Source organism: Neofelis nebulosa, chromosome 4, assembly GCF_028018385.1.
Source record: "Neofelis nebulosa isolate mNeoNeb1 chromosome 4, mNeoNeb1.pri, whole genome shotgun sequence".
NCBI lineage: Eukaryota > Metazoa > Chordata > Mammalia > Carnivora > Felidae > Neofelis > Neofelis nebulosa.
Genome location: NC_080785.1, coordinates 60,915,507 through 60,939,921, shown reverse-complemented (window position 1 = coordinate 60,939,921; position 24,415 = coordinate 60,915,507). Strand labels below are relative to the sequence as shown.

Below are 24,415 nucleotides of genomic sequence, written 5' to 3'. Positions count from 1 at the left end.
TTACCATTCTAGTTATCTAAATTTTATGATCTAAGCCATCTTCACTTTATTTGTAATGCTTACAAAATTACTAACAAAACTTGGTGCTTTCCAAACTAGATTTGTAGAAAACGTAGTTTTAAAGTTTTTCCTTCTCAAGAATCCCCTTTATTCCCTTGATTATTTTAGTAATGCCCATTAGGACCTTTTCTAGCTCCATCTCCCTTGAGTGCTAAGTAGAACAGGTGAGAGAATATTGAATTTGCACATAGGAAATCTAGTTTCTATCTCTGGATTTGTCTACCTCTTACTGGCTATGCAAACTTGAATGGAGTGATCTCAACTACTTAGATCTCTTCCACCCTTAAAATGAGAATGACAGCACCTGATTCTTTTCACCTGATGTGAGGTCATGCACACGAAAGAATCTGTAAACTATAAAGTGCTGAAAATGTAAGACTTACCTGAATATAGTAACACCATCACTTTATATGACAGTTAAATCCCACCAATGCTTTGTTTCTAATAAAATGCTTTATTGCCAATAAATTTTTTTTATTTCCAATAAAATTTAGAACACATAATTGTATGTTGCTGCTGACACTGCAGCAATATTCTGAAATGTTCTCCAGACTCTGATTTTTCCTTAGGTTGTAATTTATAATTTACATTATAGTACCTAATACATTTATTTTCCCTGCCACCTAACTCATCTTAGTCTTTTTCTGTCTTCAAATCAACTTTCTGCATATCTTCTTTTTGTTCTCAAGTACCTCCTTTCAGTCACCTCCAACTGCATTTATGAAGTCATATTTGATCATTCAATTATTCTTCATTTTAAATCACCTTCTTTGTTAATCTCTACTTTTAAAAATCACATCTAGACATCATGAGCTGCTCAAATAACATGTTTCTCATGAAGCTCCCAATTCTTCCAACTAAAAACTATCTCTTACTCTTCTAAATACCTATATAACCTTATTAATTTAAAGCTCAATACATTTCACTTTGATTACTATTTATATCCATGTATCAAAGTGGATACCATGACTCAGTATTGTTCAGTTTTGCAGCCTCTGCAACTCTGTTGGACTTTGTATATAATAGGTACTCAAAATAAATTCGATGAATGGATTTTTCCTTAATTCTATTACCTTTATTTTCCTGCATCACAGTCAAGTATTATTATTCTGTTATTTTTACTGTGTTCATGATATTCTTGTATGTTATACCTGTCAGCTCAGTATTTCACTAGACAGAGACCCTGGCAATTATGAAAAAGAAAACTTCAAGGATTTTCTCTGTATTTTTTTCTAGGTAATATATTTAACATGGTGGTTGAGATTGTGTTCCAGCATCAGGTCTCTAGGGAATCTTGACACTAACACTTTTCTAAGTAGAGAAATGATCATTTATTCCTACACATTGCTTCCTGTCATTAAACCATTTCCGTACTTAAGACAAAACATTTTCCATAATAACAAGGAAACCATTTTTTTTTAAATTATTTGACCACCTATAGGATGCAGCACTTTTAAAGTCTGTCTGAAAGGAGAAATAAAATTACATTCTATTTTGTCAATATCACCTTGGAGAAATCTAAGAGATTCATTTATTCAACAAATCTTTATGTGAAAGCTATTAAGAGCTAGGCACTGTAAGAAACTATAAGGGTCGGAGAAGAAGAGCCCATTTGGCGCTCAAGAACCTTTACCTTTGTAATTGGCTCGGTGCTCAAATGAGAGTACAGAGGGACGCATCTCTAACTCTGTCTTGAAGGAGGGCCATGAAGGTTTAATTGAGATGGACACTTAAGAAGAGTCTCCAAAGAAAATTTACTTGGTGTTCAAAAGGCAGGAAGTACATTCTGGAAAAAAAAAATGAAGGAATAGCAAGTGAGAAGGCATGGAGGCACGCACCAGCTTCCCCAGGGTGGTGAACTACGTGCAGGCTGTGTGGCATTTCTGGAAAGGAGCCATGGAGCAAGATACGAACAGAAGAGGCCCTAGTGCAGAGGCCTTCAAACTATTTTATATGATAGTCTAAGCAATTGAACATTTGCAAGCAGACAAAAGGACTAATATGACATATCCTAAAGACATTACTCTGATGATGGAATAAACAATACCCTATGGAAGGTAAGGTGTGCAGGTTATTTGAAAAATCTAGTTCGATGCTCTAAGCTGTTAAAGCAGCAACAATAAGGAAAGGACAGGACGGGATATACTGCTTTGGGAGTTTAATCAATGGGAATATAGACTTGTGGTTGAGTTAATTAGTAGAACATTATTTTCCCCTTATAGAAGCCATGTTTCATATCTCTCCCAAAGTTACATTTTTCTAGGAATCTGAGATTCTATCATTCTTCCCAGGTGCTGCCATCCTGACAAGAATGGGGATACGAATCACCACTCTGAAGTTCGCAGGTTTGCTTCCAGTTTCCTCCCAATGGACACTATGTCCTGGAAACCATTAGTCTTTGCTACCACAAGTCAGCTTAGCATGACAGTTTGCACATCGTAGTCAAAAGTTTCACCAGGGTCCCTGAGGACTTATTTATATCTAGTCTTTCAATTAAATATAGAACATAATCTTTACTTACTTGGTACTTTGTTTTTAGATATTAACCTGCTGTAGTTTGTCTATCCTTTGCTTTCCGTTAAAATTTTATCTTCTCCTCAACAATCTCTGCTCTTCCCTAACTTCTAATTTAGCTCACCCTTGAGCTATTGTTGATTTACTCTTTTTTTTATGTGATGCACATTTTTCCTTAGGTTTTTAATAAGGTTGTTACAGGTGACTCCAGGCTCCCTGTGTTCTAATTCCTCTCTAAACGATTCCTATTTCTGTTACTGGCTCACACCAATAAGGGAGGACAAAGAAATATGAGACAGAATGGAATTCTGATACATTACATATTACATACTGTGAAATTAAAACTGTTGGATCTACCCTTAATTCATTAATTTTGTTTTATGTCCCTCGAATTCTAGAATTATAATTCAAGTGCATACTAATTGTTCTAGTCATTCCATATATTCATCCTAGTATTGTTTTTAAGCACAGAAAAAAAATTGGAAACATAAATGTACTAAGATGGCATCTATAGTGATTCCATTATAGTGTATTTAGATAAAGTACTAAGCAGCTGTTGAAAATTATTACTTTAGTCTGCATATTTTGACATGAAAACCTATTCATTATACATAATAGGGAAAAAACAATGCACAATTAGATGTGGAGTATGACCTCACTTTGTGATAGCTTTCTCTTTATATGAGTTTGAGTGACAGAATTTCAGATGACTTTAATTTTCCAATATTTTTTATTTTCTGGCAAAGGGAGCACATTGAACATTCAGAACACTTCTCTTTTTATTTGGTAATAGCTCTCCTGGTTTTGAATTTTGCTAAAATTTTCAGAATCAGCTATTAGTAAGGTGAATGATCAACGCTATATTTAAAAAAAATATTTTCATATGATGTTGAAAAACCAAACAAAATAAACCAAAAACCTTCAATCATTTTCTCTGAGTTAGCAGCCATTGTCTGACTAGAGAGAAACACTGGTCCTCACCTGTACTGAAGTCCAGTCGGGGTTCATTGTGCAAATGGTTACACCAACATGACTAAATCAACTGACAACTCCAGATTTACTATTTCTGGCTTTGCAGTTAAACCTTATGTCTTTTTCTCTTAAAAACTGAGAACAAACTGAGGATTGATGGGGGTGGGAGGGAGGGAAGGGTGGGTGATGGTTATTGCGGAGGGCACCTTTTGGGATGAGCACTGGGTGTTGTATGGAAAACAATTTGACAATAAATTTCATATTTAAAAAAAATAAGTCTTTTTTTAAAATCATAAACTGGGTTGTTATTGTTTTCTGTCATTACATTCTTTGTTAAAAGAATCCCAGCTCCCCACTTTCTAGTCCAGTGTACAAGAGCATCATTTAATATCATTACTCCATACTTAGAAAAGGAAAGGACAGTGACTGGGCAAGATGACATTCAGATCTGTTCTTATTCTCTTGGTGGTACACATCCTGACATTTTGCGCTTGATAACTAGTGCTGATATATTATGTGCATTTTTCTTTCCTTTTATTTGATTCCCCTTTACTGTGGCAAGTCTTGCAGGAAGGAGAGATGACTTCTTCCAGTATCCAGTGGATTTTTTCTTCCACAATCTGGAAAATTTCATCATGAAACCTGAAACTCAATATTATGCCACCAACACATTTTGCATGTTAATTCGCCAAGAAGATAAATCACATTTTCTCATGTTTCCAGAATCCCCAGGATTATAGGGCATCCCACACTTGCTCCCTGGATGCTCTACACTGGAGCCCCATCTGGTTTTCTTTTCGAAACATGTTCCCCTGAGATTTTCTTTAATTTGAATTGTATTAAATTCATCAAACTTCTTAATGAGCCTTGGGCATTGTTCGACTTGTGTGGCGGTCTCTCCTGGATAGTAGCAGAGGGGAATCTTAACTGCCTCCAGTACATGTACTTCTGGGCGTTCCCATCAGGTCTAAACACTGTTTCACATTATGTGAATGTCATAAATAACTTGGTTGAAAGGGTCAGTGTTTTCTTATCTTGAAAAGAGTCAAAGGGCAGTTTGCATTTATCTAGGAAATGCACCTCACAGATGCTAGTCTTAAAAGCTCCTCAGGGGACGGGTGGGGAAATACTATTATCCTTACATAATTCTAAAAATCTGAGGGGGAGTGAACAAACTGCACAAATTCTTCCCTTTCCTTTTCATCAAGGCCACAGCAAAAGAAAAAAAAAATCACTGGTAATTTTGATTTTCTTACACTTTGGTATCTTCTCAGAAGTATAGATTTTTCTTGTCACATCTTAGCTTATTTCCTTTAGGATATCTTTTATTTGTACACAAGGTGGGTTGTCAGAGATTTCTTTCGCTAGTACCCTGGAAACAGTCTAAAGTGTACCTCCCCAAATCAGACCAGCAAAGCCAAGGTTTTTTCTTTTGTTTTGTTTTCCTGTGATGAACTGGGATCTAACCTAAGAAATTTAACTCAAATCAGGTTTGAAAAAAAAAATAGAGTTTGGTAACTGTATTTTAAAGGCCCCCTACACAGTCTCCAGCTGTCTGGATGTGTTCCTGGATGGAAATCGTAGATGAGGTCTGTGATAGCTCCCTATTGAATTTTCAGGCCACCACCCAGTTTTAGTTCATGCTATCTGCTCTTCGCCAAATTCCACTTCCTTTAGACTATAACCCACTTTCATTTATTTATGTTTGAAGTCTGGGAAAATCGGCTTCTAAATACAAAAAAAAATTGAATTTTACCAATTTACCTTAAGGAACTCTCAAATGCCTGCAAAATTCTTCTTAAAACAAATATTTTGAGATCAATTCTACTTTATTGTTGGCTTCTGTACCTGAATACAGATTGTTTTTTCTTTAATCGACTTTGTTGAGGCATATTCTATATACAACAGAATGCACTTAAATTAAGTGTACAGTGTGATCGATTTTTACAAGTATACATATCCATGTAGCGATCCGTTCAATCAAGATACAGAATAATAGTTCACTCCCCCCAACCCTGAGTGCATATCCTGCATCATTTCTGAGGTGGGACGGAGGCTGGCAGGTATGGGGGACTGAAAACCAGTCTGTATAGCTGGCTTAGTTGAAAAAGCAGATAAGAATGACATGAAAAAAGGTTAGACAAGCAGGTGAGATCTGATCTTGCATGAAATAAACTTTGACTTTATGTCCAATGTAAGGAAGCCGTTGGTATGCTCTATGGAGAAGAAGAGTATGATCTGATTTACACATTTTCCGTCCATCTCCATCTGTCTGATCCTACACTTTCCACTGGCCTACAACCCCTATTTCAGGCTTTCTGGTCTCATCCACAATAATTTTTAGGGTATTCTTTTTAACATTTTTTTATTAAGAAATCTTTACACCCAACGTGGGCTCAAACTCACTACCTCAAGATCAAGAGTCACATGTTCTACTAACTGAGCCAGCCCGACACCCCTGTTTGGCATCTTTTTCACCCCTTGAACTTTCCTACTACAGTGTGTCTTCCATTACTTATGCTATTGCTTTTATTCTACTTTCTAGCGTGCAAAAGGAATGAAAGATGGAAGAAGAACTTTTAAAACATATTGTCACACTGGCCATAACACTAAATTGTGTAATCATTCTGATTGGCAATTTACTGCTATGTAAGTAGTTATATGAAGAGCAGGATACAGTAGGAAAAAACCCATTTCTTAAATGCATACTTTCTGGCATTACTCCAGATACTGCAGGAAACACTGTGCACCATACAATTTAATTTAATAACTACCAGGCTTAGTAGATGCTACTTGCATTAGCAAATGAAGAAATAGTTTCAGAGAATTAAATCAATGTGCCCAAAGTCACCTAAGTGGCAAGAATGTCCAGGTCTTTATGGAAGCAGAAGCCATTCTATTCTCCTAACTATTGATCTCCTTAAAGTTAGGATTTACTTTCTAGGAGAAATAATATTAGCACTTAGACCATGCGAACAGAAAGGGGGAAGGGATGCAATATTTATATTAAGTTCCTAATAAGTGCTGTTCAATAAGCTAGGTACTTAAAACATCACCTCCTATAATTATTCCAATAATCTCAAAGGAAACAAATTGTTTTCCACATTTTATTGAAAATAAGGCCTAGAGAGGCACTGGGTGGCTCAGGTGGTTAAACCTCGGACTTCAGCTCAGGTCATGATCTCATGGTTCGTGGGCTTGAGCCCCGAGTTGGGCTCTGTGCTGACAGCTCAGAGCCTAGAGCCCGTTTCGAATTCTGTGTCTCCCTCTCTTTCTCCCCCCCCCCCCACTCATGCTCTTTCTGTCTCAAAAATAAATTTAAAAACTTTTTTAAAAAGTTTAAAAAAAGGAAATAAGGCCTAGAGAAGTTAAGGGGACTGCACAAAGTCACACAGCTCATTGAGATAGAGCTGGAATTTGATTCAGCTATGTCTGTTTCTGATATCCACGCTTGTTTGCACCTAACTGTGCCACTTTTATAAAGGAAAAGTTGTCATAAACTCTAGACTGAAAAGGTGCATAATAAATTTATGCTGCAGAAGCTTTTATCCAGAGATGACATAGAAAAATCTTGCACCACCAGGGAGGAGACCAGTAATCTCCCTCTGCTTTCTCAGTGTCTTTGAAAGAGAACATGGTTGTCAAGTACCCTAGAATTAATGACATCTTTTGATGGAATGATGGAAGCCTAAGAAGGTCTGTGCTTCAGGACCCTTACCACAGAACAGGAAATGGAACTTTTTCCAAGAGAAATAAAATTGCCTTTTCTGGGGGGGAAACCAAAAATAAGGGGCAGGGGAGAAGCATTTAAACGGGCGATCGGTAGGAAGATGTAAGATGATAAAAGAACTGGAAGTCACAAGTCACTGGCCTCCTAGTTTTAATAAAAGGGATAGTCTCCAGCCACACTTTATGCAATGAATCTTGGACACACGTTTCTAAATTTTATCTTTAACAATGCAGGTGTTTCCATCCAGAGCCAACCCTTCTCTTTACCTAGGAAAAAAGGATTCCTTTGGACTATTTATATGATTTACCAATCAGAATGTGCATTTATTCCATTACTGATTTTTTTGTAAGTTTATTTATTTTGAGAGAGAAAGAGGGAGAAAGAGCATGCATGTGAGGGGGGGACAGAGAGAGACTCACAAGCAGGCTCCGCACTATCAGCGCAGAGACCGAAGCAGGGCTTGGTCCCATGACCCCGGGATCATGACCTGAGCCAAAACCAAGAGTCAGATGCTCAACTGACTGAGCCTCCCAGGTGCCCCTATTTTGTTACTGTCTGTAGCCAGAGTGTTTGTTGCTCCCCACTGTCCCAGACAGGGTGTACTACAGTTTGGGATGTGTGACTTTTCTCTGATTATACCCAGGATTAATTTTGAAACCAACAAAACAAGGAACTCACTAAAAATTTATTTTTTCAATTAGATTACTACTCATCAAAAATTCTAATAATTTTGACTAAAATATAAATGTTCCAAATTGGCTTAACACTTGCAAACATGTCTTAAAACATTAAAGGGAGTTAATATTTAACATGTTGACCCTTATAATACTAACATATAATTTATTTTGTTTTAATCAGATTAGGATCTACAAAAAAACCACACTAGATCATATAAAGGTAGTATAACAATTACAAATGCATTTGTAATGTCTATATCTAAAATATCTCCTCACTGTGAATATATTATTGGATGGCACAGAACCATACTAGCTGGTAAAGTGATTTTTAGCTCAAAATAGAATATCTGAGTTGTTACTAAAGATTTTCAGATTGAAAAAACAGCAGTAGCTCTGGCATAAAATTATTCATCTTGGTGGAGAATAAGAATAAGAATCTCTTTGCCTATGTAGAAACAGCTTTGTGGCATGGTCTGACAGTCATGGCAAGGTTTTCTTTCTTTTTCCTTTTTTCTCAGTACATTTGAAACTAACATTCACCTGGCGTTCCCTAGATAGTTTTTGATTTCAGTAGTCATGCAAAACAGTCACTTCTCAAAATTGGTGTGAATAAAAGACCTTAAACCATATGCCCCAGATATTTCTTCCTCTGGAATCGATTGGAAGACTATATAAAAGGCCCCAGAGAAATTCAGCAAAACATCAGGACCCTTTGTCCTTTGTAACTGACTATAAAATACATTGAAATAGTGTAGATGTCATCTCTAGTGGTTTTGGGGTGGGGGGGAGGGAGAAAAAGAGGGTGAGGAGAGCATGCAGCAGAGTCCTTTGACTTTGTGGATTATAATAAAATGGCCATGACTTGTGTACATGCTTCTATTTACAATCCTTTGGAAATACTGCCAAGAATACAGGGAGAAGATAAGGAGATTCTCTCATACTATATCTATGTATCAATATACCTACCTATCTACCTATCTTCATAATATCAGATTTATCTGAAGTTTACCTGAAATACACCAAATATCTTTTTCAGAATAAAGAATGCATTAGGATATTAAGAAAGGCTTTTTGACAAACATAGATCAGCACCTCAGAGCCGTGATATGTGCTTGGCCTGAATTAAGCCATTGTTTCTTGGGTCTTTCTTATATATACTTCTCGAGGACTCAAATAAATAATAATAATATGAAGTAGCTGAGAAATTTAAAAATAGACTAGTGTGGTCTAATGGTAAATGTTTCTATGCCTATCTATCTACCTATCATCTGTCTATCCATCTAACTATTCTAACCAAAGGCCTTTGTGTTGCTACCACCCGAGACATATTTTGACCCTTATTTATTACCATACCTTGTTGCTGCTGTTGCAGTTGTTACAACCATTCTTTCCCTTTCTCCCATTACACTCTACTTAGGACATTCGTCAGAACTCTGAATATAGATTTGACAGTGGAGATGTGTCACGGACCAATCTCCAAAAGGAAAAAAACAAACAAACAAAACTTGTTCTAATTGAAATAAATCATATTTAAGAAATTACTTTGCAAAATCGGTCATCCTACTTGTTGTCTGATCACTTCAGCATTCTTCAGTGAATTGCATATAAAAAAAGGATAGACACTTTTCTTTTTCTTTGAATATGTCAACTCTGAAAGTGTAAACATAAGATTCATATCTGTAATGAAAGCAATATTAGAGTTCTCAAAATCGCAAATCCCCGAGGAGGTAATGCCTCAAATGTAAACACTGCTAGTTGCCTTTATTCACTTGATTCCTCTTGATGTGTTAAAAAACAAAAATGATAACAAGAGCCTTTATGAAAAGCATTGTTACGGTGACCTCACTTCTCCAGAGCATGAGCAGGAATTGGTATGAGGCCAGGATAACAAAAGATGGTATTTCTTTTTAAATTTACTTCTGTAAATGTACCTTCCAATTTCCCATTTTTTATGTTTCTCCTTTTTGGAAATAATTAATCTTTTGAGAAAATAAAAATTGAAAAGCATTTGCTCACTGAATTGGAGACTTTCTTTAGAAAAATTCCTTTCAGAAAGCATAGATCAAATCTAAGCTCATATTTTGAATATGGAAATTCTCTTGGTGATGAAAGTTATACTTAGTAAATGTGGAATGTGTGCTTCATACTTTAAGTGTTCTTAAAAATAATAGCCATGCCAGTGAACTTCAAGATGATGAAGTTTAATGGGCCCTGGAGTCTGAACAGATCTCACTGGTGGGATCCAAATATAAATTTGCAACCAGCAGCGTGTGTAGAATCAGCACAAATCAGTAGAGAATCGTGGTTCTGGTGGGAAAAACATGTGTGCCCGTCAGAGGAGTCCCTGGCTGGTGCAAGTGATTGAGGAATTGAGAACTTTGGCTCCACTAAGTACAACTGGGTGCTAGACAGAATTCCACTAGGAAATTTTTGCTGAGATTAGAATAGTTTGAAAAGGATGCCAAGAAAAGCATCATTGGTGCTGCTAAGACAGATGAAGCCACGGAAAGTGAAATCATCTGACATTATATGGGATTCTGAAAGATGAGGAACTAATAAAAAGTGTTGTCTTTAGTCTTTGGACCTGCTTTTTTGTTTGTTTTCATTTTCCTTTTCCTCCTCCCTGTCATGGTCAGTGGTTGACCTACAATTAGGTTCAAGTTATTTGGAATCTCTGGCACTAATGTCATCTGGCCTGGGAATTCCAATTAATTATTTTTGTGAAATAGCTACTATCTTAAAGCAAATCATTTATACTGGCAGAAGGTCAAAGCTAGTACCAGAGTTTGAGTGCCTAAAAACAAGTGGGAACATATCCCTTCTCGTCTTGACAACAAAAGCAATTAGGTACTACCACAGGGGAGTGTGGGATTCCTGGCATTATTGGCTTTTGCTTTGCTAACAGGAAGGGAAATGAATGATGTGGAAAGGCATAGGAAACTTAGCTCTTACCTGGATGGATCATGTCAAGTTTTGGTTTTCCCATTTCCCTGAATTTCATTTATTATTCTGGACAGTGCTCTAATTTTCCAAAATGGTCATGAAAATACTGCTGACAGGTGAGTTTACATCCGTGGACCATCATTGTCATCAGGAGACTGGGTCCACAGTGAATGAGCAGCAAGAATCTGGGAAGAGGCAATGGACGCAGATAAATTGTTAAAAAGAAAAGACCTTCTGTTAAAGGGCCATTTTAAATGTCACAAGGCACCCCATGCCCTAACTTTTTCCAATCAATATAGTTACAAGGTAGTTCGGCCCCTAAAACAAAGAATGAGAATATGAAAGTAAACTATGAAAATTAACATATTTATCATATTATTTCAAGTATTCAAATATCTTTATACTAACAAGAAGGATATTAGTATATTAGGAACTTATAATTAAAGGCTGAATTGTTACCATATACTGAGTGGGTTATCTTATTTTCAATAGAGTCAAGGAAAGGAATAAAACCAGTCAACTGAAAACAATTATTTGCTGAATAATACTTTATTGATAGAAATTTAGGAGTTAAACAAGTCCTATGGTTTATAATCTAATAACAAAGAAAGGTTATCTATCTATGCCTTTACCATTCTCTGTGGAAAGCTGTAGACTTTTAGAAACACTGGACATGTCCTTGCAGCTGTGTGCCTTGCTGTACAGGGAGGAGACAGCAGCGTTTACACATTGTCTACTTTAGGTCAGGTGTTTTACACAAACTATCTCACACAATCTAGGTTAAATGTCACTGAGGAAAGCCTTATTGCAATCTTTTTTAGTGGATAAAAACATGAACCTCAAAGGGAAAAAAATAACTCCACCAATGGCATATTGTTAATAAGAAGTGAAGTTTGGATTTTAAACTAAATAATTCTGAAGCACAAATCCATATTTGATTTACTTCACCAACAAGCTAGAAGTAGAAAACAAACATATTTTTTTAAGTTTATTTATTTATTTTGGGGGGATGGGAGGGAGAAGAGAGAGAGAGAGAGAGAATGAATGGTGGGGGAGAGGCAGACAGAGAGAAAGGGAGAGAGAGAATCCCAAGCAGGCTCTGTACTGCCAGTGCAGAGCCAAGGTGGGGCTCAGTCTCACCTCAGCAAAGATCAAGAGTTGGACACTTAACCAACTGAGCCACCCAGGCACCCCAAATCAGATTTTTAAAAACCTGTCCTTTGGGGCACTTGGGTGGCTCAGTCAGTTAAACATCCAACTCTGGTTTTTGCTCAAGTCGTGATCTCAAGGTTTCAAAGGTTTTGTGAGTTCGAGCCCTGCAACAGGCTCCATGCTGACACGTACGGAGCCTGCTTGGGATTCTGTGTCTCCTTCTTTCTTGCGCCTCCCCTACTCACGCTCTCTCTCTCTCAAAATAAATAAATAAGCTTTTAAAAAATAAAGATAAAATAAAAATCTGTACTTTTAGCCTTAGCACCACAGGAATAAAAAAAAAAAGTCTGCTTCATTTACACTTCATTCATTCATTAAGACTAGTTTGGAGCAGTGAACTAACCAAGGCCCAAGAAAATAAACAATAAAAGCACCTGCAGCCTTCTCCATGTCTTCTCACTCTATGGAAAAGCCCAGTGTTTTATATTTTTTTAAAGTGATGGCCAGTCAGGTGCAACCACAAAAGGAGACATGGGAGGAACTCATGAGAACAAAGATTATTATACTCACAGGTCCAAGACAGGAGGCAGGGCAGGCCAGGCAGGGTCCCATGGGAAAGACACCAGTGTGGTCAAGAGGTATAAGACAGGAGGGGAAAGCATTAGGGCAGAGCCTTTACTGGGGTTTTCATGGGAAAGACAAGTAGGGCAGAGGACACAGTTTAGAACTGGCTGGTTTGACAATTTTGGTGGGCTTTAAATAGCTGTAGGGGTGGTCCCTGGTAGCCTGGAGTCTGGTCCTGGGATGGTTAAAGGAGAGGAATATTTTCTCCTGGAGTGTATGTCAGATAGGGGAGGCATGACTTTGGTTTGGTTAGTTTGCATTTCAAAGGCATGCCTCAGGCTGGACCCTTTGCTATGTCTAAGAATTGGCTGGCCCCTAAAGGGGCAACCTCTCTCCAGGTAGAAAGGTTTTCTAAGATGTCAAACACAGTACATAGAAAATGAAAAGCATATTACAACACACTGGACTGCCTGTCTCACATGCCATGGTTATTGCTGTCTCTTAGTCTTCAAGTCATTATACCTTCAGGAATTTGCTTTGAGAATATATCAATATTCTGGACCACCTGATTAGTACACATTTTCCCTACTATCTCCCAGAGTGTCAGAGTTTGTTCTGGTTTGTTCCGACTTCCTTGGTATAGCCCACACAACTCAAGAGAAAGGTGATCACATTATCCTCTGTTCATGAGTGAGCCTGAATTGGGTAGTGGTAACTGACTGCCCTTTATTAGTAACTGAGTCAAGTATGAACATGTGACTCTATTTTGGCCAAAATGATGTAAAAACTTCTGTAGAGATCCAGAGAAGCTCTTCATAGTTCTGCTGAGAAGGACTCATGGGGCTTCTCTCTCATATTGGATGTGAACTAAAACACATGTGACCTTAAGGCCTTGGGCACCCATCCATAAGCCTAAGGGGAATCATTCTCAGGATGAAGTTAGCAGACCACAGGAAAGAGCAGATAGAACTTAGAAACTAAAGGCATTGTGGGGCTGGGGGTTCAACGATTGTCCATCGGGATGTCCTCTCACTGTTTAAAACAGGTTGAGTTGAATTTCTATTGCACACACAGCTCCAAAAGTTTGCTACCTGCTACAGAAGCTTTAGAGAAGAAAAGGCTCTAGAGGACCCTTGTCCCTATGGTGGCTCTGACATTTATCCAGGAACACTGGGTAGAAGCCCCACTATTCTACTTTTGCCTTCCAGAAGGTGGTATATTGAAGTGAAAGACCACAAAGGAAGGCACTTTCTGTGAATCTGTCCCAGGAGTGGAATCACACAACAGGAAGTTAGTTGAGCATCTACACCATGCCAGTCACTCTCTGGGTCACGAAGGTACAACAGGAAAGCAAAATGAAATCTCCAATAACAAGTGGTTAACTGTTTAAAAAGGAGGAGAAGAACAATTAACAGGTAAACAAAGAAGTACATAATGTCAGGTGGCATGAATGTTTTCATGCAAGGGCAGAAGAGTATTTTAAGTAAATATTAAAAAGTGCTGTGAGGAAGAACAGGAGTAAAAAAGAATCAAGGCATAGACAATGGCAGTGGGGGGTGCGATTTTATTGAAAGTGATAAGAGAATGTCTTTCAAAGAAAGAACATATAAGCAGAAGTCCAAAAGAATGGAGAGAAGCAGTCCTGAAGGTATCTGGAGGAAAACTCTTCAGCATCTGGAACAGCAAGTGCAAAGGCCTCCGAAGTGGGACCATGTCTGGCGTGTGAGAAGAAAACCACCAGACCAGCATGCTGCAACAGACGGAGTAAGAGAAGTGGCAGATGATGAAAATAGAGAGAGGGGATGCATGCCTTGCAGGCAGACTCAGAGACACAGTCTATCTAAGGCTTCACAGGCCATAATAACAACTTTGCACTTTCCTCTTTTCACAAGCTTTGGGCAGAGTTATGACATTCTTGCTGAGGTGAGAACATAGACTACAGGGAGGCACGGTTAGACAGGGAATGTGTTAGGAGACAAATCCAATAGTCCCAGTGAAAGAAAATAATGGCTTAAATTTGGAAGGCAACATGAAGTAGTGAGAAGTTGCCAGATTCTGAATACATTCTGGAAATTACTGAAAGATTATCTGTGGAGTGTGAGACACACAGACCATGAGCAGGGGAGGGACAGAGAGAGAAAGGGAGACACAGAATCAGAAGCAGGCTCTAGGCTCTGAACTGTCAGCACAGAGCCCAATGCAGGGTTTGAACGCACAAACCGTGAGATCATGACCTGAGCCAAAGTCAGACAACTGACTGAGACACCAAGGCATCCCTTAAAAGTCTTTAGTTAACCATCATTTCTTTGTATTCTTAACTGTGACAATAATGTATATATTTATACATTGTATAGATATTTATACATTTATATCTGTACATTGAAATTGAAATTAAAAAAAAATTTTGATATATGTTCTTAAAAGTTAAAAATTTTATTCTGGATTTAACTTTATTATTATAATTATTAATATATAAATGACAAAATTATTATATTTAAAATTTTGATAATTAGTCATAAAAACATAAAAATTATTCTCTAAATACATCTCTTAATGAAGTGGATATTAAAGTTCATTCATTTCATGGTCTAAGGTTTTACTTTGAGATAATATAGTAAGATTTGGAATGGGAAAGAGCCATACCTCTTATTTCAAAAGTGAAAGTATGATGATTGGGATAAAGGAGGTAGAAAAGAAGATTTAACTTGTCTCTTGACCACAGACATATTCCCAGGCAGATCAGCTTTAGGACAGAATACATATAGAATACAAGGATATTGCAGTGAACTTCCGTAGAACTAGCTGTACCCTGGGGCGCCTGGGTGGCTCAGTCGGTTAAGCGGCCGACTTCGGCTCAGGTCATGATCTCATGGTCCGTGAGTTCGAGCCCCACGTCGGGCTCTGTGCTGACAGCTCAGAGCCTGGAACCTGTTTCAGATTCTGTGTCTCCCTCTCTCTCTGACCCTCCCCTGCTCATGCTCTGTCTCTCTCTGTCTCAAAAATAAATAAACGTTAAAAAAAATTAAAAAAAAAAAAAAAGAACTAGCTGTACCCTGAATACCACCTGTGATGAGAACCCCTTGTAAACTCTTTGGTACCTCTGGTACTCCCCTAGGGAAGAGGCAGGGATGCTTGAGAAGTTGACCCTGGATGTCAATGAGCCTGATGACGCTATGTGCTAGGGAAAAAGAGAGACAGAGAGACAGAGACAAAAGACAGACAAGAAGGATATTGAAAAGAGAAATGAGGCAAATGGAATAAAATAAACAATTTAAATTTACCATGTACTATTTTACTATTTTAGGTTGTACAATGCTGATAACGAGGTGATTGGTTTTTACACACTGTTTTGTTTTAATTTGATTAGTATTTTGGTCATAAAAATAGTATCTATTTTTTAGCTTATATTTAATTTTATACCACATATGTGTAAATTATAATAATCCAGGTTCAAATTTTATTATATACTTATTCAAATTATTAATTTCATCAAGTAATTGCTAAACCCACAGTACTGATTAATTTCTTAATTCCTTCTGCAAATATCACTTGAAATGTTTGCTCAATGTAATCAGGTAAGGAAAATTATAATCACTTTTTCCAAATGTGTTCATTTGATCATTTCTTCATTCAGAAAGCATTTATTGAGCACTTCAGAGATACCAGGAATTATTCCCATTTCTGGAGATAATAATATTGAATAAGACCAAGTCATTGCCTTTAAGGAGCTTCCATTCTAGAGAAGGAGAGAAATAAGCCAATCAACATATGCAATTTCCCACATAGACAGCCTAAAGTTTCTGGAAAGTGTATTTTTCCAGAATGGTGAACAGATGTAACAAACACAATTTTATATATTGTTCACTTTTTAAATAAAGACACATATTATTTAACTTATTAATAAATGAGGAAACCTGTAAGATATTAGAACATGCTCAAAAGAGAATCCAGAGAACACAGATGTGGGAAGTTGGAGGTGATAAAGTGGCTGGTTAATAGATACAAAACTGACTTCTTGGAGGTGCTCTACACAAATTCACTTTTTACGGACAACAATCATTTTTGTTGCTACTGGTTTCTACAAATTACGGAGTAATAAAATAACCCAAAGATAACAAAATGCACAGATAACCTGAAAGGGAGTACTAAATAGGAAACCAAGTAATCTTTGGCCTGTTCAAGGTCTCTCATATTTTTTCCTGACAGTCTATCCCTCCTGTGATCATAATTATCTCAGAGATTATTCTTGACCCTAAAAATGGGCCATTAAGGTTGATCTGATTATTTACCCGAACACAGCAACAGTGTTAATTTATCACATAGGCTCCTTGAGTTTGCTTTGCAATTCCCAAGTCATACATACCATATTCAATAGCTAAAAAGTCCATAAATTAACCTCTGCCTGGATATTTTCATAAGGAATCTCAGATTTTACTTTTTAAGGCCTCTATTTTTTGTATCACAAGGCCAGGCATATTTTACTGGCAGTACTATATATCCAAGTGAATTCCTATCTCTTGGAGGTTCCCCAAATTTTTAAGGATTCCTAGTCTTCCAAGAATTTTCCTTACTACATTCAAGGGTAAGATTAGGACCCTGTAAGCCAGGTATCAGGCCAATTTTCTTGGGAGAAGTGTGGAAGCATTAGTTACATAAGTAAAGGTTTTGTTTGGTTTTGTTTTTCCTTAAAGGCAGCTTGTCACACCTGATTTAGAAGTTTCAGTTTCAAATATAACACCTCAGGCAAGACTTTGTAGCATAGATTCTTATTATGCTTTTGCAAATAGTTCCATGACAAGTAAGAAAACATACTAAGTTTCTGAATTCTGGACAGGTGGTAGAGTGCGTTGAATTGTACCCTCCCAAGAGATAGCTCCAAGTCTTAACATCTGTGAATGTGCCCTTCCTTGGAAATAAGTTCTCTGTAGATGTAATTAAGGTAAGAATATGGATGAGAATCATCCTGGATTTAGGGACACATTGGCCACGTGAAGACAGAGACAGAAACTGAAGTGATATGTCTACAAGCCAAGAAATGCCAAAGATTGCCAGCCACCATCATAAACTAGGACAGATATGGGACAGATTCTCCCCTCAGAGCGTTCAGAAAGAATCTATCTTGCAGGCAGTTTGATTTTTGGACTTCTGGACCCCAGAACTGTGAGAGAACAAACTTCAGTCATTTTAACCCACCAAGTTTGTGATAATTTGTTATGGAAAACTTAGGAAACTAATACAGGTGGTTGGTAAGAACAAAATATGATTTTAAAATGTTGTATTTCAGCTTAAAACACCAGATTTTACTAAACTGATGCATTATAGATAGTTTAAGAAGAAAAAGCCAGGACTTCCTCATATCTCTAGACACATCCCCAAAGGCAAGGGAATTAAAAGCAAAAATGAACTACTGGGACCTCATGAAGATAAAAAGCTTCTGCACAGCAAAGGAAACAACCAACAAAACTAAAAGGCAACCAACGGAATGGGCAAAGATATTTGCAAATGACATATCGGACAAAGGGCTAGTATCCAAAATCTATAAAGAGCTCACCAAACTCCACACCCAAAAAACAAATAACCCAGTGAAGAAATGGGCAGAAAACATCCGGATGGCCAACAGGCACATGAAAAGATGCTCAACGTCACTCCTCATCAGGGAAATACAAGTCAAAACCATACTCAGATATCACCTCACACCAGTCAGAGTGGTCGAACAAATCAGGAGACTATAGATGCTGGAGAGGATGTGGAGAAACGGCAACCCTCTTACACTGTTGGTGGGAATGCAAATTGGTGCAGCCACTCTGGAAAGCAGTGTGGAGGTTCCTCAGAAAATTAAAAATAGACCTACCCTATGACCCAGCAATAGCACTGCTAGGAATTTACCCAAGGGATACAGGAGTGCTGATGCATAGGGGCACTTGTACCCCAATGTTTACAGCAGCACTCTCAACAATAGCCAAATTATGGAAAGAGCCTAAATGTCCATCAACTGATGAATGGATAAAGAAATTGTGGTTTAGGGGCGCCTGGGTGGCCCAGTCGGTTGAGCGTCTGACTTCAGCTCAGGTCGCGATCTCACAGTTCGTGAGTTCGAGCCCCACATCAGGCTCTGGGCTGATGGCTCAGAGCCTGGAGCCTGCTTCCGATTCTGTGTCTCCCTCTCTCTCTGCCCCTCCCCCATTCATGCTCTGTCTCTCTCTGTCTCAAAAATAAATAAATACTAAAAAAAAATTAAAAAAAAAGAAATTGTGGTTTATATACACAATGGAATACTACATGGCAATGAGAAAGAATGAAATATGGCCTTTTGTAGCAACGTGGATGGAACTGGAGAGTGTGATGCTAAGTGAAATAAGCCATACAGAGAAAGACAGATACCATATGGTTTCACTCTCATGTGGATCCTGAGAAGCTTAACAGAAACCCATGGGGGAGGGGAAGGAAAAAAAAAAAAGAGGTTAGAGTGGGAGAGAGCCAAAGCATAGAGACTGTTAAAAACTGAGAACAAACTGAGGGTTGATGGGTGGGTGGGAGGGAGGGGAGGGTGGGTGATGGGTATTGAGGAGGGCACCTTTTGGGATGAGCACTGGGTGTTGTATGGAAACCAATTTGACAATAAATTTCATATATTGGAAAAAAATAAAACAAACAAAAAAAATATTATTATCTGTAACAAAAAAAAAAAAAAAAGAAAGTAGAAACTTAAAACTATACCAAGCAAAGAGTCACAATAAATTTTCTTCCTATGTTTTCTTAATCAGTTGTAGGAAATGAATTCTTATTTCTTGGGTTAGTGGTCTAATTTCACAAAGGATGGTTTTCAAAGCTGTCTGTGTGACGTCAGCTCTGAAGCCTGCACTCAAGAGTCTATTCTTTGAAATGTCTGTCATTCAAACTGTCAGAGACCTTTGTCAATGATATAGCTCAGGCCTTTGGCTTATAGCAAAGACTTCAGGCGAGCATCAGAGTAAAACAAAACTATCTACAGACTTAATGGTTGTTGTCAATTTATTACCATAATCAATAATAGTGCCATCATAATATCAAAACAAAAGAAAGTAAAATTCTCTATTGGAGTATAGCATGTAACTATTTTGTAGAAATTTTGATTAATTTTCCTCCTGGGAGTAAAAATGTATTACAGAAAGAGAAGGCATTGGCAAATTTCTGGGGACTGCCCATATTTCATAAAATTGACAACATTTTACCTAAACATGCATTATCTAGGAAAGGCTGTCTTTTCTGAATGGACAACTTTCCCCATGAAGCTCCTGCAATAATAACAGATCAAATGAACATAAAGTTGTCTCACTTCTCTTTATTTATAAGGTGATAGAAAAAATCTTTGTGATTTCTCAGGCAACCTCTGGGAACTCTCGAAAAATAGTTTTAGGTATAACATATATATCCTGAAAATGTTCTCATTCTTTTCTAAATTGAGGGACAAATTTCAGGAAGGCAAAACTAAGTTCTTAGAGACAATTTGGGCACTTTAATAAAATCAAATAATGGGTGTCTGAGAAATAATTCCTAGTTATCTATTTAATCAAATTGGCAATAAGAGGTTTAAAAAAAATCTACAAGGTATTATCATTGTAAGAACTTTAGCTCTTTCATAACTGAGGAGGCTATGTTCTTTCTTGTTTGTTTTAATTTTTTAGTAAATAATCAAGGACGTCATAAAGTCAACAGAAAGCACAGAAAATCGTTCTAGTGAGACACAGTTTGCGTTATCTAAGCAGGTTACCGAGGAAGTGAAGAAAATTCTTTCATCATGTAGATGAAGACATGGATCAGTAAACCAAAGGAGTAAGCCCATCAAAAGTGACCAAATATTCACAAAAATTTAACATACTTCATAGCTTCTTTTCATATGTAAGTAATATCAACCAAAACTAATACATTCCAACTCCAAGTTTTGTCCTGTACTAGGCCCTTTCATATTCTGGATCACACTGACCTTTAACTGTAAGACAACATCTGATCTGAGGACCCCTGGGGAACACTTAGGAGGTCAATAAGGTCAAAACTATTTTCATAATAATATTAAGATGTTATTTGTCTTTTTCATTTTCATTCTCTCACAAGTGTGCACTGGAATTTTCCAGAAGCTGCATGATGTCTGATACTGCAACAGATTGGATGCAGAAGCAGGCTGAGAATCCAGCTGCCATCGATTAATTCATATATGAAAGACATTTACAGAAATGTAAAACAATGTTACCCTCCTAACTACAACTTTAGAAAAAGTTATTTTCTTAAATAACTATTTCTACTAACATGAAATTGGTTTACCACTTCTATCTTTAAAAAAAAAACAATCAATCAGTGTTTTAAAATGTCACAGTTTTAAGTTTTAATGTGGCAAATATTGATATTATAGCCCACAAAATAATGGTCTTTGGCCTCAAAAATAATTTCTAATAGTTTAAAGGTATGCAGAACCAAAAGGTTTGGGAAAAGCTGAATTAGGAAAAATTGACTCCTTTTCCTTAAAAAGCAAAAGCACATGCAGAGTTGTTATTTCTCTGTCACTATTTCTCGCTGTATAGTCTCAACCACCATATTAATTACAACTTTTAACCAGAGTAACCAACTTCTACTTCTAAAGTCATGCAAAGAAATACATTTCTTAAAATGCAATTTTAATATAGGCAATTTTTAATAGAATAAACAGAAAATCTGAACTATACTCACAGAGAAAATACTAACATCTAGGTAACAACAACGAAAAATAGCTCAGGAAGATTAGGGGGACTGGACACAAAGGAGTCCATGCTTCAGAGATTAACAAAATTTCACTAAAATTGCTAGTTATCACATACAGGAATTCAATATTCACCAAGAAACAGGCTCCCTATTTTATGAATATAGCCAGAAAAATCTAACAAGAGCACAGGAAGGAGGCCTGTCAGAATAACAGCCAAAACAAATAAGCTTTAGTTAGGCCAAACCTTATCTTAGCCTTACCTTAGACCATCTTACACCTCCCTAAAGGGACGGGGGAGACTTGCACCTACCTAGAAGTTCACAGAAGATCTAATGACAGAGAGGAGCTCCAAGTGATTTTCTTTGTAAAGAAGATTAATTCAGCTAGGATGCGTTTTGTTTGTGGCTTTCTCTGCAAAAACACTAATATCAGCGCTGTTATTGGATCTTAGTAGGAAACAGTGGCAAAACAGCAGAATATAATCAGCCTGGTGAAGGGGAAGAGAGTACATATGGATGTGAAAAGTCAGTTCCACTTGAGGATTTTATAGGAACTGTCCTGTTCAGTCTGAGGAGGTGCCACACTACTACTAACAAAAGCTGTTCATGTGCTGATTGGCTGAGAGAGATTCTACTGTCTAGGTTTATGAGAAACTGCAAGTATAGTTTTTTTTTAGTATTTAGTTATTTATTTAAGTTACATGAATGTAAAACAACACTGAGATACCAAATTTTCAATATCATATTAAGAAGTATTAGAGAGAATGGTTATATTCACTATAGCCAATGCACCATACTAGAGAAAATCACACACCTTGTTCAGGAGTGTGACCTCACCTCTTTTGTGGAGGACTTCCCAGCCACATAATTAAAGCCTTAAAGCTGTGCTAGACCTTTTGTTTTATTTTTTTTTAATTTTTTTAATGTTTATTTATTTTTGAGACAGAGAGAGACAGAGCATGAACGGGGGAGGGTCAGAGAGAGAGGGAGACACAAAATCTGAAGCAGGCTCCAGGCTCTGAGCTGTCAGCACAGAGCCCGACGTAGGGCTTGAACTCATGGACCTTGAGATCATGACCTGAGCCGAAGTCGGACGCTTAACCGACTGAGCCACCCAGGCGCCCCTAGACCTTTTGTTTTTAAATGTTTGTTTGTTTGTTTAGAGATAGTGGGGGAGAGGCAGAGAGAGAGAGAGAGGGGGAGAGAGGGAGAGAGAATCCCAAGCAGGCTCCATGCTGATAGTTGGGCTCAATCTCTTGACCAACCATGAGACCATGAACTGAGCCAAAATCAAGAGTCAGACACTTAACTGACTGAGCCACCCAAGCGCCCCTGTGCTGGACCTTTAATACAGTAAGTCCATTTCCAGAAACTTATCTTACAGAAACATTCAGATGTTGTCAAAGGGTGTTAATATAGTGTGTTAATTAAACAAATTAAGTTAAACAAACTAAGCATGCATTAATTCAGAAATGGTTGAAAAAAGTAATAGATCATCCATGTAATGAAATACTGTTAGTATGTACAAATAATGATGAAACTTCATTTATTTCTCCATTCACCAAACAAACATTTAAGTGCTTATAATATTCTAGACACTGTTCTATAAACTGGGCATACATAAATAATAAAACAGAAAAAAAAAACCCTGCCCTTCTGGAGCTTACATTCCAGCTGAAGAGACAGAAGAAAAACACAACAGTTAAGCAAATATACATAGCATATACATAGTATATTATATATACATATATATATATATATATATATATATATATATATATATATACATACATAACATACATAGTATATTAGTACTAAAAAGAAAAATAAAGCAGGGAAATGGGATGGTGGGATTCATGATAGGGTGACTGAAGGACCCATAAAGAGAGTGCAATTTGCATCAAGATGTAGGTCAGAGAAAAAATTACAAGGATATCTGAAAGAATATGCTATTACACAGAGGGAACAGCTAAAACTGATGTCCCTAAAGAACAACAAGGGGTCAGTATGGGCACAGAGGTGTTAGCAAAAGGTGACTCCTTAGGAGATCAGCTCAGAGAGGAAAAGAGGTGCTAGTGAAGAAGTTTAGCCATTGGAGAAGATAAAACAGAGAAGTAATGGGCTCTCTCTAAATGTTATAAGATTACTCTGCTGTGTTAAAAATAAATTAGAATGAGCTAAAGTTAGAAGGAAGGAGAACAATTATAAATATTCTGTGATAATCTAAGCAAAGAGATAAGGATGCTTAGAACTGGATATAGCCTGGGAGGTGGTAAGTGGTGAAGATTCAGGGCTTATTTGAAAAAGCAATAGCATTTTTATCAAATCAGATGTAGGATATCAGTAAAAGAATTCAAAGATGACTTGAAAATTTATTTCTGGAATAACAGGAAAGATAGAGTTACCACTTACTGAGAAAGGGAAGATGAGTAGGTCTGCCAGATAATATCAATCAGATTCGAACGTCCACTTTGAAGTTTTGAATCTTAGGTTTGAAATGCCTATAAAATCTCCAAATAGAGATGTCAAGTAGTCAGTTGTATGTATTACTCAGGAAATCAGAGGTAGAGGCCAGCCTGGAGAGTTACATTTGGGAGATGCTATCTTGTAAATGGTATTTAAAGTCATTGGACTATATATGAGCACCAAGGGAATGGTTACAGAGAGACAGGAGAAGAGGTATAAGGACTGAGCCCAATAAAACTCTGAGGTTTAGAGACTGTGGGATTGAAGAGAAATTAATAAAGGAGAGCAAGAAGGAGCAGGGAGAAAAATAAAACCAGAAGTAGCTCTGGAAGCCAAATGAAGACAGAGGCTCAAGAGAAATAAGGATCTACAATGTCAAGTAAAGGTCAAGTAAAATGAGGAATAAGGACTGCACACTGAATTAGAAGTTAGTAGTGATCTTGTCATAGAACAGTTATAATAGAATGGATATAAAAATCTAACTGAATCTATATTTATTGATATGTAACATTTTTAAAGCCTATTTAAGGGAAAACTGGGGTTTAAAACAGTACATATGTGAAAAGTACAGTATAAACTCCTTAAACAGATATATATATATATATATACATATACATATGTATAT

General features: G+C 37.2%; 1 long non-coding RNA gene across 3 annotated transcripts in view; it reads right to left on the bottom strand.

Annotated features, from left to right (window-relative positions):
- LOC131509333 (uncharacterized) overlaps nt 1-24,415 on the bottom strand; it is a 263,716-nt gene that overhangs the window by 43,438 nt on the left and 195,863 nt on the right. For all 3 annotated transcript variants that reach the window (XR_009260438.1, XR_009260436.1, XR_009260437.1), the window contains 2 exons: nt 10,906-11,081; nt 1,694-1,846 (listed from right to left, as the gene is read on the bottom strand). This is a non-coding gene — a long non-coding RNA (uncharacterized LOC131509333). The remainder of the gene's footprint in view (nt 1-1,693; nt 1,847-10,905; nt 11,082-24,415) is intronic.